At 48.3% G+C, this 11,883-nt stretch overlaps 1 non-coding gene across 1 annotated transcript; it reads left to right on the top strand.

Annotated features, from left to right (window-relative positions):
* The first annotated feature begins 4,843 nt into the window (after positions 1–4,843).
* Positions 4,844–4,981, top strand: LOC119937416. Its single transcript, XR_005454085.1, has one exon. It is a non-coding gene; the product is annotated as a small nucleolar RNA SNORA7 (small nucleolar RNA).
* Positions 4,982–11,883: the final 6,902 nt, after the last annotated feature.

The following is an 11,883-nucleotide window of genomic DNA, read 5'->3' as shown; positions in this document are numbered from 1 at the left end:
AAGCACTGTTCTAAGCGCTGGGGAGGTTACAAGGTGATCAGGCTGACCCACGGGGGTCTCACGGTCTTAATCCTTAGCGCTTAGTACAGTGCTCTGCACACAGTAAGAGCTCAATAAATACGATTGATTGATTAATCCCCACTTTACAGATGAGGTAACTGAGGCACAGAGAAGTTAAGTGACTTGCCCAAAGTCACACAACTGACAGTTGGCAGAGCCGGGATTTGAACCCATGACCTCTGACTCCAAATCCCGCTGAGTGGCGCTGCTCTATCTACTAAGCCGTGCTGCCTTGGTAGGACACTGGAGCCAGTGTCCACTCTGGGCGGGAGGAGGGGACCGGTCAACCCCTCGGGCGGGCCCCCCCCCAAACTGCTTTCCACCACCCCGAGTCAGTCCCTTCCCACTCGGCCCACTGAACCCTCACGTGACCCCACCTGGTCTCAGGATACTTTTTTTTTAAATTTTATTTATTTATTTATTTATTTATTTTTTTAATGGCATTTATTAAGCGCTTACTATGTGCAAAGCACTGTTCTAAGCGCTGGGGGGTTACAAGGTGATCAGGTTGTCCCACGGGGGGGCTCACAGTCTTAATCCCCATTTTACAGATGAGGTAACTGAGGCACAGAGAAGTGAAGTGACTTGCCCAAAGTCACACAGCTGACAATTGGCGGAGTCGGGATTTGAACCCATGATCTCTGACTCCAAAGCCCGTGCTCTTTCCAGTGAGCCAAGCTCCTTCTCATGGAGTGCCAGCAGACTGTAAGCTCACTGTGGGTAGGGAATGAGCCTACCAACTCCGTTATAATGTACTCTCCCAAGTGCTTAGTACAGTGCTCTGCACACAGTAAGCGCTCAGTAAATATAATTGGCTGACTGATTGACGGCCAGGGGCCAGAGTGGGACCGGGCACAGAAGCAGTGTCCAAGGATGCAGGTCCTGAACCAAAGCCCCCAGATACTCCCTTCAACAGTAATATTCACTGTCTCCCCACCTAGACTGTGAGCTTATTGTGGGAAGGGAATGTGTCTGCTTATTGTTATCAATCAATCGATCAATCAATCATATTTATTGAGCACTTACTGTGTGCAGAGCACTGTACTAAGCGCTTGGGAAGTACAAGTTGGCAACGTATAGAGACAGTCCCTACCCAACAGTGGGCTCACAGTCTAAAAGGGGGAGATGGAGAACAAAACCAAACATACTAACAAAATAAAATAAATAGAATAGACATGTACGAGTAAAATAAAGAAATAAATAGAGTAATAAATATGTAGAAACGTATATGCATTTGGCTCTATTTGTCCTCTCCCAAGCGCTCAGTCCAGTGCTCTGCGCAGAGTAAGCGCTCAGTAAATATGATGCGATGAATGAATGAAGGAGTGGAAAGAGCATGGGCTCGGGAGTCAGAGGCTGTGGGTTCTAATCCCGGCTCCACCACTTGTAAGCTGTGTGACTTTGAGCAAGTCACTTCACTTCTCTGGGCCTCAGTTACCTCATCTGTAAAATGGGGGTGAAGACCGTGAGCCCCATGTGAGATGGGGAATGTGTCCAACCCAATTTGCTTGTGTTCATTCCAGCACTTTGTATGTGCCTGGCACATAGTAAGCGCTGAACAAATACCACAGTTCTTATTATTGTGAGAAGATTTGAGTGGAATCCCCTGGCCAGAGGTACCATGGGCCTGCCCCAGTTCAGCCAGAACAGCCTGGTAACCTGGTTCTTCTATCTCATTGTCTCCAGCATCACAGGAAAATGTCTCGGTATACCCAAACCGTGCCCTCTCTTCACCCCTAGAGCCCCAGCTGGGCAGGAAGGGGACTGGGCTTTGCTCCAGTATGGGGATGTGGGTCTCACCCAGGTGAACATAACCCCAGCTCTGCCCTGGTTGTGCCCCCGGAGAGTCTGGCTCCCAGGTCCCAAATGTGCCCTCCACCCCGCGATCCCGGGCTCTGGCTTTGGCTCTCCTCTGGGGATGGCGGAGGGCAGTGGTTGGGAGGGACTATTGATAAACAGCCCCCCTCACTTCACCACACTGAGTGGACTTCAAAAACCCTCCCTCTTTTTAATTTCTTTCAAACTGGAAACCTCATCCCTAGATTAATAAATAACAATATGGGAAGCAGCATGGCTCGGTGGAAAGAGCCCGGGCTTTGGAGTCAGAGGTCATGGGTTCGAATCCCGACTCCGCCACGTGTCTGCTGTGTGATCTTGGGCAAGTCACTTCACTTCTCTGAGCCTCAGTTCCCGCATCTGTAAAATGGGGATTAAGACTGTGAGCCCCCCGTGGGACAACCTGATCACCCTGTATCCTCCCCCAGCGCTTAGAACAGTGCTTTGCACACAGTAAGCGCTTAACAAATGCCAATTATTATTACCCAACTTGTACTTCCCAAGCGCTTAGGACAGTGCTCTGCACACAGTAAGCGCTCAATAAATGCGATTGATTGATTGATTGATTGATTAAACCCAGCAGTGTCCTGGTGACCAGATTTCCAAAGGAAAAAAAACCTGGGCATTGAAGTTCCAGGGAAAAGAGTGGGGAAGCAGACACTTTGACATCCTCCCCCGCCACCTGCCCTCCTTCTCCTTCCACCAGTCCCCCCAAGAGGCAAACCAGCATCCGGCTGCCTCTCCCCTTCCCCCTAATCCCGACTCCAGCCCACCACCTGTTCTCCATGGCTCTGACCCGCATTCAAGAAAGAAGACTGCCTAGAATTTTTTCTAAAGCTCTCCACAGGTGGCAACTGGGGGACCAGTTCCCAGTCCACTATTATACGTTTCTATAAATAGCTTCCTAGAACAGTTTGTCAGAGGTAAAATAATTTTAGTTCTCACCTTTCAACCGACAAAGAGGGAACAATTTTCTAGCAATTTGGTCCCCAACAATAGGAATTTTCTAAATCAGAAAGAGAATCTGAAAGAGCTCAAAAAGGGAAGCAGCAGGATCTAGTAGAAAGAGTTCAGGCCCGGAAGTCAGAGGACCCGGCTTCTAATCCACTTGCCCGCTGTGTGACCTTGGGTAAGTCACTTCACTTCTTTGTGCATCAATTACTTCATCTGTAGAATGGGAGTTAAATACCTGTTCTCCCTTCTTTTTAGACTGTGTGGTCTATGTGGGACAGGAACTGGGTCTGGCCTGCCTAAATTCTACTTACCCCCCACACAAAGGTACAGTGCTTGGCACAGAGTAAGCCCTTAACAAAAATCAGTCAATTAGTGGTACTTATCAAGCACGTACCATGTGCAGAACACTGTACTAAGCTCTTGGGAAAGCACAATACAACAAAGTTGGTAGACACGCTCCCTGCCCATAAGGAATTTACAGTCTAGATGGGGAGACAGATTATTAATATAAATAAATAAATTACGGATATGTACATAAGTGCTGTCTGAGGAGGGGTGACTATCATGTGCCTCAAAGGGTACAAATTCAAGTGTATAGGCAATGCAGAAGGGAGAGGTAGTAGGGGAAAAGAGGGCTTAATTGGGGAGGGTCTCATGGTGGAGATGTGACCAGAGAAGCAGCATGGCTCAGTGGAAAGAGCCCGGGCTTTGGAGTCAGAGGTCAAAGGTTCAAATCCTGGCTCCGCCACTTGTCAGCTGTGTGACTTCGGGCAAGTCACTTACTTCTCTGTGCCTCAGTTCCCTCATCTGTCAAATGGGTATTAAGACTGTGAGCCCCCCGTGGGACGACCTGATCACCTTGTAATCTCCCCGGTGCTTAGAACAGTGCTTGGCACATAGTAAGCGCTTAATAAATGCCATCATTATTATTATTATTTGAAGGTAGGGAGAGTGGCGATCTAAAGTGTATGGAGCGGGGAAGGCAGTTCCAGGACAGAGGGAGGACTTGGGCAAGGTGCTGAGGTAGAGATAGATTCAATCAATCAATCAATCAATCAATCATATTTATTGAGCGCTTACTGTGTGCAGAGCACTGTACTAAGCGCTTGGGAAGTTCAAGTTGGCAACATATAGAGACAGTCCCTACCAAAACAGTGGGCTCACAGTCTAAAAGGGGGAGACAGAGAACAAAACCAAACATACTAACAAAATAAAATAAATAGAATAGATATGTAAAAGTAAAATAAATAAATAAATAGAGTAATAAATATGTACAAACATATATACATATATACAGGTGCTGTGGGGAAGGGAAGGAGGTAAGATGGGGTGGATGGAGAGGGGGACTAGGGGCAAAGGAAGGAAGGGGCTCAGTCTGGGAAGGCCTCATTCATTCATTCAATCATTTATTGAGCGCTTACTGTGTGCAGAGAGTTGTAGTAAGCTCTTAGATAGATGCTATCGGGGCACAGAAAGCTGCACTGAGGCTCAAAGTGTGCGGGCTGCGCTGCAGTAGGAAATCAGTGGGGTAAGGTAGGAGCAGTGAGCTGAATCCTTGAAAGCCGATGGTAAGGAGTTTCTGTCTGCTGTGGAGGTGGAGGGACAACCCCTGGAGGTTCCTGAGGAGTGAGGAGACATCAACTGAAGGTTTTTTTAGAGAAATTACCTAGGCAGCAGAGAGAGGTGTGGACTGGAAAGGGAAGAGATGGGAGGCAGAGAAGTCAGCAAGGAGGCTGATGCAGCAATCCAGGTGGGGTATAAGCGCTTGGATCACTATCATAGCAATTTGTGTGGAGAGGAAAGCCTGGATTTTAGTGATGTTGTGAAGATAGCACTGACAAGATTTGGTGATAGATTGAATATGTGGGTGGAATGAGAGGGATGAGTTGAGGACAATGCCAAGATGATGATGATAATGGTGGTATTTGTTAAGCACTTGCTATGTGCCAAGCACTGTTCTAAGTGCTAATTATGGGCTTGTGAGAGAAGGAATCCCCTCTCAGGGTTGCACCTGGAGAGTTTCCAGTACTCTACCAGTCTCGGCTATAGGAGGGAAAGTCAAGCGGAGGCGTACCTATTCCATTCCTAGCTTGGCCAGTGGCTAGTGAGTGGAAGGCAATCTACTACAAGTCAAAACCCATCCATGCAGGGCAGCAGCAGCATGGGAGAGAGTCGAGGGCGGAGACTCAAGGTTACTGCACGGAAGGAGGCAATGGTAAACCACTTCTGAATTTTTACCAAGAAAACTCTATGGATACACTACCAACATGATTGCAGATGGAGAGCAGGGCATTCACTATGGGTCGGAAGCGACTCGACGGCGTAAGACAAGACAAGAGAGAAGGAAAACAGTGGTATTGTCTACAGAGATGGGAAAGACAGGGGGAATACAGGGTTTGGGTGGGAAGATAAGGAGTTCTGTTTTGGAAATGATTAGTTTGAGGTGTCATCAGGACATCCAGGTAGAGATGTCCTGAAGGTGGGAGGAAATGAGAGACTGCAGAGAAGAAAGAGAGGTCAGAGCTGGAGAGGTTAATTTGGGGATCATCCGTGTAAAAAAAGTCATGGGAGCGAATGAGTTCTCCAAGGGAGCGGTGTAGAACAGAGACTAGACTAGAACTGAGCCCTGAGGGATTCCCACAGCTAGAGGGTGGAAGGCAGAGGAGGAGCCTGCAAAAGAGGCTGAGAAGGAGCAACCAATCAATCAATCGTATTTATTGAGCGCTTACTATGTGCAGAGCACATAGAGAGACAAGAGGAGAGGACAGTGTCAATTAAGCTTCATGGAGAAACCAGTGTCGAAGACAGCAGAGACGTTGAGGAGGATTAAGATGGAGTAGAGGCTGTCAACCTGATTAACTTGAATCTACCCCAGCGCTTAGAACAGTGCCTGCACATAGTAAGCACTTAACAAATGCCATAATAATTATTATTATTATAGTAACAAATAATACAATTATTATGCTCATTATCATTGTTCTTCTGTGCAAAGATGATGCCAACAACATGAGACCTCATCCCTTTAAATGTGTGTCTCTGTGCTTGCAAACTTGCAAACTTGGTCCACGCGAATGCAGAAGCTCACTGTTTCTGGGGATCAGGAGAGCAGTGCTCAGACATCAGAGATTAAGAAGGGAGATATAAAGAAGCAGGACACATGGTTCTCTGGTTGCCAGGAGCTCACAGTGAAATGGAAGAGACAGACGGACGACAACTATTTGCACAGAGTGTGAGGAACTGGGGGAAGAACAGGAGAGAACAGGAAAAAAGACCAGGTAAAAATAGCGGATTGAATATTTGAGCCACAGACAAAGGTACGAATATGATTTGCGTGTATGACGAGTGCAGGGGTCAGGGATGGGGTGACCGTTGGGTTGGTGGGAGGGATGCTGTGGAAAACCCAGGGAAGACCGATCTGTTATCATCAAACCATCGATCAGAGGTATTTATTGAGTGCCTACTATTCATTCATTCATCCATTCATTCAAATGTAAATAATAATAAATAATGATGGCATGTATTAAGAGCTTACTATGTGCAAAGCACTGTTCTAAGTGCGGGGGAGGTTACAAGGTGATCAGGTCATCCCACTGGGAGCTCACAGTCTTAATCAATCTTAATCAAGAGAAAGAGCCCGGGCTTTGGAGTCAGAGGTCATGGGTTCAAATCCCTGCTCTGCCACTCGTCAGCTGTGTGACTTTGGGCAAGTCACTTAACTTCTCTGGGCCTCAGTTCCCTCATCTGTAAAATGGGGATGAAGACTGTGAGCCCCCCCGTGGGACAATCCGATCACCTTGTATCTCCCCCAGCGCTTAGAACAGTGCTTTGCACATAGTAAGCACTTAATAAATGCCATTATTATTATTATTATTATTAATCCCCATTTTACAGATGAGGTAACTGAGGCACTGAGAAGTTAAGTGACTTGCCCAAAGTCACACAGCTGGCAATTGACAGAGCCTGGATTTGAACCCATGACCTCTGACTCCAAAGCCTGTGCTTTTCCACTGAGCCACGCTGCTTCAATAAATATATTTATTGAATATCCATTCGTTCATTCAATAGCATTGTTGAGCGCTGACCATGTGCAGAGCGCTTTACTCCGAGCTTGGGAGAGTACAGTAGAACAATAAACAGACACATTCCCTGCTCAGTGTGCAGAGTGCTGTACTACGCGCTTGGGAGAGTACAATAGAACACATTCCCTGCCCACAATGAGCTTACAGTCTAGAGGGAGCAATGGAATAAGCGCTTGGGTGAGCCTAGGGGGTTGACAGTCTAATGGAGGAGTGAGCAATCTGGTGGGAAGTGGCTGGAACTCGTTGCATTTAATAATAATAATAATTTTGGTATTTGCTAAGCACTTACTATGTGCAAAGCACTGTTCTAAATGCTGGAGAGGTTACAAGGTGATCTGGTTGTCCCACGGGGTGCTCACAATCTTAATCCCCATTTTACAGGTGAGGTAACTGAGGCCCAGAGAAGTGAAGTGACTTGCCTAAAGTCACACAGCTGACAGCTGGCAGAGCCGGGATTTGAACCCGTGACCTTTGACTCCAAAGCCCTTGCTTCTTCCACTGAGCCACGCTGCTTCTCCATTTGCTTGAATTTTCCCTGGGAGACAGAGGAAGAGCTGGGGGAGAGGGAGGGAAAGTTCTCCACAGTGTTTGGGAGCTCGGTCTCTCCTCCCTTTTCCACCCAGCCCGCTGAGATCTCAGTGAGGGAGGCCTTGGCTAGGAGTTGAGTTTGGAGGGAAGGGAAGGAGAGGGAGGGTCGGCCCATCAGCTGTATCGTATTCTCCCAAGGACTTGACCGCTCTGAACTCAGTAAGTGCTCAATAGAGACCAATGAATGAAGGGGGCAAGGTGGGTCCTGCCCCTGGGGTCGGCGGGGAAGGAGATGGCGCTGGAGCCGCAGAGCGGCACATCCTCTGGCCGCTGGAGGGTGAGGAGTGTGGGACCCGGGAGTGCCAGGCTCCGTGGCCTGGGCTGGGTGCTAAGCGCTTAGTACAGTGCCCTGCACACAGTAAGCGCTCAATAAATATGACAATGAATGAGGCCGGCCCGGCCTGACGCTGGGCTTGGAGCCGCCCATCGGGACTGCAGGACCTGAAGAGTCAGGTCAGCCCCAACTCTCCCTGCCCACCCCCTCCTCCTCCTCTTCCTTCTCCTTCCTCTCTTCTTCCTTCCCCTCCTCCTTATCCTTCCTACTCCCCTCCTCTCTTTTTCCTCCCTTTCCTTCGGCTCCTTTTTCTCCTCCCTACCCCCTCCTCTTCCTTCTCCTTCTTCTCTTCTTCCTCTCCCTCTCTTCCTTCTCCCACTCCTCCTCTTCCTTCTTTTTCCTCTCACCTCCCTCTCTTTCCTTCTTCTCCTCTCTTCTTTCCTTTCCCTCCTTCTCTTTCTCCCCTCCTCCTTCTCCTCCACCTCTTCCTTCTTCCTCTCTTCTACCTCCCTTTCCTTCCCCTCCTCTTTCTCCTCCCTACTCCCCCCTCCTCTTCCTTCTCCTTCCTCTTTTTCCTCTCCCTCCTTCTCCTTCTCCCCTCCTTCTTCCCCTTCTCTTCTTCCCCTTCTAGACTGTGAGCCCACTGTTGGGTAGGGACTGTCTCTATATGTTGCCAACTTGTACTTCCCAAGTGCTTAGTACAGTGCTCTGCACACAGTAAGCGCTCAATAAATACGATTGATTGATTGATTCCTTCTCTTTTCTCTCTTCTTCCTCTCCCTCCTTCTCCTTTTGCTCCTCCTCCTCTTCCTTCTCCTTCCTCTCTTCTTCTCTCCCTCCTTCTCCTCCTCCTTCCTCTCCTCCTCCCCCACCTCCTCCTGTTCCTTTTCCTCCTCCTTCCTCCAGCCCCAGGTTACTCCCGAGGACTAGGCCTGGCACCAGCAGTTTTGCCATCTGGAGCGCGTGTACTCATTCTAGGAAACGGTTTAGTAATCGAGAGGGGAAATCTCCATCCTCCATTGTTTGCAGCCTGAACGACCAGGCAGTGAAGGGAGAGGCAGGTCAGGGGCAGTTGCAACATCCCCCCGGCCCGCGTGCTTTGTGGTACTTTTAAATTTAGCCACGGCGGCGGAGGCGGGAGGGCGATTTGGCCGTGGAACCTCGCCTGATTCAGAGGAAAGAGGAAATCTGCCTTCTGACCATACAAGGAGAGAGCGCAGGCAGAGGGGTTTCACCATCTCCGGCCCCAGCCCCAGCCGTGGGTCTTCCAGGCCCTTCTGTGGGGTCTGCCAGGACCTCTCCAGGCCTGGGCCTTCTAGACTGTGAGCCCACTGTTGGGTAGGGACCGTCTCTATATGTTGCCAACCTGTACTTCCCAAGCGCTTAGTACAGTGCTCTGCACACAGTAAGCGCTCAGTAAATACGGTTGATTGATTGATTGATTGGGGGTCTCCTCAGGAGCTGGGGACAAGCAGCTGAATGGTTTGTTGGGGGGCTATGGGAAAGCCTCTCAGCCTTGCCCTTCTCGGGTTCGGGCCTTGCTAAGCTATGGCATCTGTGGATAATAATAATAATAATGGCATTTATTAAGCACTTGCTATGTGCAAAGCACTGTTCTAAGCGCTGGGGAGGTTACAAAGTGATCATGTTGGCCCACGGAGAGCTCACAGTCTTAATCCCCATTTTACAGGTGAGGTAACTGAAACACAAAGAAGTGAAGTGACTTGCCCACAGTCACACAGCTGACAACTGGCGGAGCCGGGGTTTGAACCCATGAACTCTGACTCCAAACCTCGTACTCTTTAAACTGAGCCACGCTGATATTTTTATATATATAAATATAAATATATATATATATATTTTATGTGTACATATTTATTCTATTTATTTTATTTTGTTAATATGTTTTGTTTTGTTTTCTGTCTCCCCCTTATAGACTGTGAGCCCACTGTTGGGTAGGGACTGTCTCTATATGTTGCCAACTTGTACTTTCCAAGCATTTGGTACAGTGCTCTGCACACAGTAAGCGCTCAGTAAACGCGATTGAATGAATGAATATTGCATCTACCCCAGTGCTTATACAGTCCTGACACACAGTAAGCACTGAACAAAGACCACAATCATTGTAAATAATAATAATAATAGTAATAATTATAGTATTTGTTAAGTGATTACTATGTGCCAGGCACTGTACTAAGCACTGGAGTGGATACAGGCAAATCGGGTTGGACACAGTCCCTGTCCCACCTGGGGCTCACAGTCTCATTCATTCACTCAATCATATTTACTGAGTGCTTACTGTGTGCAGAGCACCGTACTAAGTGCTTAGTCCCCATTTTACAGATGAGGGAACCGAGGCCCAGAGAAGTGAAGTGACTTGTCCAAGGTGACACAGCAGACAAGTGGCGGATCTGGAATTAGAACCCCTGACCTTCTGACTCCCAAGCCCATGGTCTATGCACTACGCCACACTGCTTCCCATAAGTGTTAACTATTCATTCATTCATTCAACCAATCAATCGTATTTATTGAGCGCTTACTGTGTGCAGAGCACTGTACTAAGCGCTTGGGAAGTCCAAGTTGGCAACATATAGAGACGGTCCCTACCCAACAGTGGGCTCACAGTCTAGAAAGGGGAGACAGACAACAAGACAAAACATATTAACCAAATAATAACTCTCGAGTATTTACACTTCTTGAAACAAGTTGGCTTTCCCACGCCAACGCCGGGGCGTGATGGGGGGACGGGAAACAGGACGGGGGGAAGAAAAGACGCCCGAAAACCGCTGCCGCAAGGGATGCTCCGGAAAAACGACGTCGGACGTCGGTTTTCTCCAAGTCCGATAAAACGCACCCCGGGGCCGTTTGTGCCAACTATGTGCCAAGCACTGTGCTGAGGTAGGTACAGTATACACAGATGAGTCACAGGCCCTGTCCCCACGTGGGACTCACAGTCGGAGTAGGGAGAGAACAGGTTGAACTCCCTCCCATTTTGCAGATGAGGAAACAGGCACAGAGAAGTGAAGTGACTTGCCCGAGGTCACACGGTGGGGAAGTGGCGGGGCTGGGATTAGAACTCGGGTCCTCTGGCCTCTAAGTCAGTGGTGTGAGAGAGAGAGAGAGAGAGAGAGAACCCAGGTCCTTCTGACTTCCAGTCCCCATGATGCATTCACTAGGCCATGATGCTTCTCTGTAGGAAAGAGAATCAATCAATTGTATTTTTTGAGCACTTAGTGTGTGCAGAGCACTGTACTAAGTGCTGGGGAGAGAACAGTACAACAGGAGGCCTTCCCAGACTGAGCCCCCTCCTTCCTCTCCCCCTCCTTCCCCTCCCCACAGCACCTGTATATATGTATATATGTTTCTATTTATTTATTTTACTTGTACATATTTATTCTATTTATTTTATTTCCTTAACATGTTTTGTTTTGTTGTCTGTCTCCCCCTTCTAGACTGTGAGCCCGCTGTTGGGTAGGGACCGTCTCAAGATGTTGCCAACTTGTACTTCCCAAGTGCTTAGTCCAGTGCTCTGCACACAGTGAGCACTCAATAAATACGATTGAATGAATGAATGAGAGAGAGAGAGAGAGAGAGTGTGTGTGTGTGTGTGTGAGAGAGAGAGAGAGAGAGAGAGAGAGAGAGATGTTGGAGAATAATGATAATAATAATGATGGTATTTGTTAAGCGCTGTTCTAAGCGCTGGGGAAGTTACAAGATGAACAGGTTGTCCCGCGGGGGGCACACGGTTTTAATCCCCATTTTACAGATGAGGGAACTGAGGCACAGAGAAGTTAAGTATTAATAATAATAATAATAATAATAATGGCATTTATTAAGCGCTTACTATGTGCAAAGCACTGTTCTAAGCGCTGGGGAGGTTACAAGGTGATCAGGTTGTCCCGCGGGGGGCACACAGTTTTAATCCCCGTTTTACGGATGAGGTAACTGAGGCCCAGAGAAGTGAAGTGACTTGCCCAAAGTCACACAGCTGACAGTTGGCAGAGCCAGGATTTGAACCCATGACCTCTGACTCCAAAGCCCGGGCTCTTTCCACTGAGCCACGATGCTTCTCAGTACCCTTCCCCACCCCCA

The sequence above is a fragment of the Tachyglossus aculeatus genome, chromosome 14 (assembly GCF_015852505.1).
Source record: "Tachyglossus aculeatus isolate mTacAcu1 chromosome 14, mTacAcu1.pri, whole genome shotgun sequence".
In the NCBI taxonomy this organism is placed as follows: Eukaryota; Metazoa; Chordata; class Mammalia; order Monotremata; family Tachyglossidae; genus Tachyglossus; species Tachyglossus aculeatus.
This window is presented reverse-complemented; position numbering and strand designations above follow the sequence as displayed.